This window comes from Passer domesticus, chromosome 3, assembly GCF_036417665.1.
Source record: "Passer domesticus isolate bPasDom1 chromosome 3, bPasDom1.hap1, whole genome shotgun sequence".
NCBI classification, from domain to species: Eukaryota; Metazoa; Chordata; class Aves; order Passeriformes; family Passeridae; genus Passer; species Passer domesticus.
Genome location: NC_087476.1, coordinates 91,901,815 through 91,907,195, shown reverse-complemented (window position 1 = coordinate 91,907,195; position 5,381 = coordinate 91,901,815).

Here is a 5,381-nt window from a genome sequence, read left to right as displayed (position 1 = left end):
GGAAAGTCCCCGCTGTGCTGGGCCGCTGTGCGCAGCTGTCCCCCAGGAGCCCTAGAGAGAGTCCTGAAGGTAACAGCAGGGCAGAGCCGCAAGACCTGGCTTTGCTGTGGGCTCCTGAGCCAGGGAACCCCCTTGTCATTCCAGCATTACCCCCCCTCCTGTCTCCATGGGTTCTCTCCTCCTGCTGCTGCCTCCAGGTTGCTCACTGCTACGGCAAGGCCACAGCTCCAGCAGCCCAAGGCTGGGGACAATAGCCCAGCTGGGAGCCTGAGGAGTGAGGAGTGGCTGGGATAAGAAAGGCTGGAAGTGGCTTCAGACTGTGCCTTGAAAAAGATTTTGTGTTCCTCATTCACTTCTTCCAAGGACACCAAACAGTCTAGCAAAATTATTTGTTTTCCCCTAGAAAACAAATTTGTTGCCTTCCTCATAGCAACAGCGATACCCGTCTGCTATGGAGAGACACTCTTGCAATGACTATTGTGGCATTATTTGGGTGTTACTAAGAGCACCTTGTTGCCTTGTTGCACCTTCTCTCTTGTTTTTAGTAGTAGTTTACATGGGCTCATGGGTTTGTGAGGGAAACTCAACACTGACTAATGCCTTGATACCTTTTCCATTGCCGGTTGCTTTGTAAAAGCTGCCTCATGCCAAGCAGGCTGCATTTCAGCCTCAAGCAAATATGTTTGGTCAAGTGGTGCAGCCAGGTGAACATCAGGTCACTGGTTTTCATCAACGCTGGTGCTATTTAATAGGCAATCCTTTTTTTTCATTTCCCCGTGGCTGTTAGGAAATTTTCTCCTTTTCTTGTCTGCTTGAGTATGGATGTGGTTGTAGATCAAAGAAGAATCACATTATTTGATATGGGTAAACTTAGAGATTGTTATATCTTGTTTTAATAAAAATATATAAAAATAATTTTATATACTAATTTCCATGCAGAGATAAAAAGGAAAGAATGATTATACAGCTGGAAATGCAGATTTTGCAAAAGAACTCCCTTCTTTTTGAATTTTTCTGAGATATTATACATTGCTGCTAAGTGTGCAAGTAAAATCATGTCTTAGATGTGGGTAATTTTGGTGCCTGACACTTGGTAGATAAGTTTATTCTATGTAAATTTGTGAAAGGATATTCTGATAGTTTTTTATTCTATTTTTCCTTCTCAGAAAGGAGGCTGGAGAGACTGGGTTTGAGTGGCAGGAAATGAAAAGCAGGCTTGAGAGGAGAATAATGGAGACTGAGCAGCTGAGAATATGACCAGAAGGCTGAATGCTGACAAAAATGGGAAGTAACCCCATGCTCTGGCAGATGTTTGAAAAATTAATTTAGCAGCTTTCAGTGCAGCTAGGAGTGGTGTTAGTTTTTCTAAATTACTCAGCTGGCTGGAGCTGTTCAATAGACTGTGGGGGAAGCAACTGCAGATTGCTGGAACAGGAGCACGTAGCACTGATGGGACACAGCACAAAAGAACAGGAGTGAAGAATTACAGGGTGAGAGATTGCATTGCGTAATGGAGTTGCTGGATGGTATCAGGGGACTGAGTCAATGAATTACTCAGAGGGTGGTCTTCTCCTCCACCTCGTCTCTTGTGTGTGAGATGTTTCCCCAAACTCAGCTTCACAAACTTCCAGCCCTTTGATGCCCAATAAAGGGTCAGTGAGTAGGCTGAGGATGGAGCACAGAAGCTGGGGAAAGAAAAGCAGGAATGTTTTCCCCGTGCTATCCTGTCATTTGGTCCTCCCATCCCTTCCATAAGAGGGGTAGCCATGAAACTTGCTGTGAATACCAAGGATCTTGGCACTGACAAACCCTACATCAGCAGCATGTAATCTTTCTGACCACTTGACTTCTCCTGGGTTTGGCAGAAGACAGTCAGAAATACCTCAAAGTAAAAGGAAGGTAAAAGACATTTTGCTTCTGACAACAAACCCCATCTCATTGCCAATCATTTTTGCAACTAAAGATTGGCTCTGAATATGTGATAGCCTGAAAACTCTTTTCAATAGATAGCATGCCCTCTCTGGATACTTGACCCCTTTCATCTGGAAGACTATTTCTGTTTTTCTTATGCCCCTTTTAGCCCCATTTTCAAGAGAACGAGGCTTAGCTAACCTCAGATCTCACATGTTTAGGAGAAAAGCTTTGAAATCTGATCTGCCAAAAGAAAACATACCCTAACTCTTAGAATTCATTTCAGAATGTGGATTTCTCAGCCTGCCAGTGAAAGAGTAACAGAAGCAGAAGGGAAAATGCATGCTTTAAACTGACAAGCTGTATATTTTATTCCTAATGCAAAAAGACAAATTGCTACATGAGTGAGCATGCACCAGAATGTGATTAAATCTAAATCCAGAGCACTCACCTTCTTCACAGCAGGGGCTTGTACAGAGTGCTAATCTGAGTGTTTTCTGTCTGTTTGTGGAAAAAATAATCGGTACCTTGTCAAAAAGCCAGGCCAGACAACACATGCAAAACCTTTTACCCAGATATCTATTTCTGACAGTCCTCCACAATACAAAATTTGAATTTTGTAGTGAAACAGCCTCAAAAGCATCCAGAAAATATTTGGGGTCACACTCAGCTCTTTCACTCAGCTTCGGAATAATCAAGCATAGTGTCGCAGTGCAGTTGTATTAGCTTGCAAATGTGTACAAGGGCTCTGACACTTCATCTTGTCAAGGAAAGGCTCTTTCAAGTTGATCAAAATTAGATTTTTTTATCTCATGAAAAGGGAAATGAGACTTTGGAATCAATACTGAAAATTCTGAAAGAGAATCTGCTAAATGCAATGCATTAGTGCAAGGGCTTGTTTTCGGTGCATAGCCATGTAGCAAAGTACAATTTGGCCCACCAGCTGTCAAAAAAATGCTTCCAATTTCTGCTGTGAGCAATAAAATACTAATACAGATAAACAAAGTAAATAGAGCTGTTAAAAATTAACACTAATATAAACAAGAGCAGAATCAGGCACCAGAAGAGAGATCTAGTAATTTGCCTCTGCAGAAGAAGATGTAAAAGAACAACATCATTAATAAAAAAGTTTTTAGAACACTTTCAGTATTCATCACTAATAGCTATTTAGTGATGTAAAGCTTCCATAGTATGTATGGAAGGAAGCTGACTCTAGGCAATTACAAATCTGGGGAAGAAGTCTACTGAGGCAAAAGGATGCATATCACAGAGGCACTATTTGTGGCAAGGGCCATTAGCAGGATGACCCCATAAGCCTCAGACTAATATTATTTCAGTGAAAAACTGCAGGTTGGTTTGCAAGTACTTCAGAGCAGCACCAGATGATTCACAGGCAAAATTTTCTTTGACATCTACAGCAGCTTGACTGAGTAAAAACTGAAGTGTAAATCAAAGACAGAAAGCGCAGTAAGCAGATCTCGTTTCTTGTTCTGTGTGTTGATGCTTGTCTTTCTTGATTCCTCACCCGTAAATTGGTGGAGCTCCACGTGAATCTTTGAATGGGAGTTTTCAGGGAAAATCCCAGGTGCTGCAAGAATAAGTAGGCGCATGTTTCCCCCTGAGTCAGCCCTCAGTCTTATCTCCAGAAGTCTGGAGGCATTTCTCATGGCCCCATCTTTCATTCAGTGGTGTCCCAATGCCTGACACCTGTGAGCAGAGGAACCAGGATCTGGGTCATCAGCCATGCTGGTGGTCACATTTTCCATGTCAGTGTCCCCAGTGCAACAAGGAGCGAAGCTCTGGTCTCCTGCCAGGTTTAGACATTTCCCTGCCTGAACACAGTGGCAATGCTGGTACCCTGGCGGAAACTCTGATTCACCCGCTGTGGTTTTGCTTGTGGAAAGTTTCAGATCAAGCTGTAAATTACAATTCAGTGGTCATTGTATTTGAATTTAGTGCCTTACTCTTGAAAGGGCAGCTCTTGTGCCTTCTTCACCTACCATAGGTTGTGGCTGAACTGGGTTTTAAACAAAACAATTGCAAGGCAAGAATTTCTTTGCTATTGTTTTGCTGCATCCTACAAGTTTCCTTAGTGTTAGCAGAAGCAAAGGTTTTGGCCAAAGTTGAAAGAAATATTGTGAGATTCCATTACCAGTGAGTTTTGTTATCTTGAAATAGTTTCTTTCCTTTTACATCTCCACTTGAATGTATTTCAGAAACAGAATTTGAGAAATCATTCTTGCTTACAGACTGCAAATCAAGAATCTAAATATTTCACATTTGTGATTGCAATTCTGATTTTCTACAGTTATAGTGCTTTGGAGAGTAGATCTTTACCAAGATTTAAAGGGTTGCATAAGATGTGTTGGGGAAAAATAGAACTAGCAGAAAAGGATATGCTTTCTCCATGCCTGGCACAAATAGAAGGGCTGGCAAGCAGCTTTTTGGCTACTTGATTTTCAGAAGAATCAAAGTGATAAGTCAAAATTATGGACTGGGCTATATTTCAAATATTGAGACCTAAGGTGAAGTAAACAGACCATGCTTGAATCCGGGTTCTTACTTAACATCTTAACACCTGAAAAATGGCACATCTATATCTGTATCTATATATCAATAATTATATGTATAATAAACATATAAATTTATGTATACATAAAATATATGTATGTTTTATATTTGTGAGGGAACCAACATCTTCCTCTCATTTTTGCCTGTTGTTTGTTTAACCTACCTCTATTACATAAGATATAAGAAGGGCATGGTTTGCAGAGAAAGAAAGGTAAACAAAAGATGTTTATAAGATGTTCAGTGCACACAAAGCCAGAGTTTATTTGTTTCTTCCTGTAGCAGCAGCGAGACTAATAAAATTTATTTCTTCTGCTTACAGGCCTTGTCTCAATTGCTGCATAATTCTGCTCTCCAAGTGCTACGTTCTGTGCTCTGTTAACATCATGGCCTTTTGATGCTGTAATCATTAAAAATAAGAGATAAACATCTAGATAAGCTATCTCAAAAGTAGGAAAAATACATGTATTCTTCAGATTACACACAGTTTTTCTCAGGCTGGTCTTGGCATATGTATGTGTTTTTGAAGTACTTAATGCCAGACAGAATCTGGATAAATCTTATTTTTGTCAGGGTGCCATGGGAGAATCAGTTGTGTGAGATGCTGAAATCAATACCACCCAGAAAGAGGCAGTTTCCTATCTCACAGATTCCTACCGAGGCAGGTTAAGTTGTCTCCTGCACATCTCTGCACTGGCACACAAGTCACTTCCTGCTGAGGACAACCAACCCAATTAATAGTCCTGGAGGATAAAAAGGGTTTCTCATTAGGCCACAAGTGCTAAAGCATTGCCTGAGATTATGGGGTTTGGTTGTTTGATGCTTAAAAATAAATTGGGCTCTGATCTACTCATTTATGTTTTGTTATTAGCCTGGATCAGGTGTCATGTAAATTTGGCTGA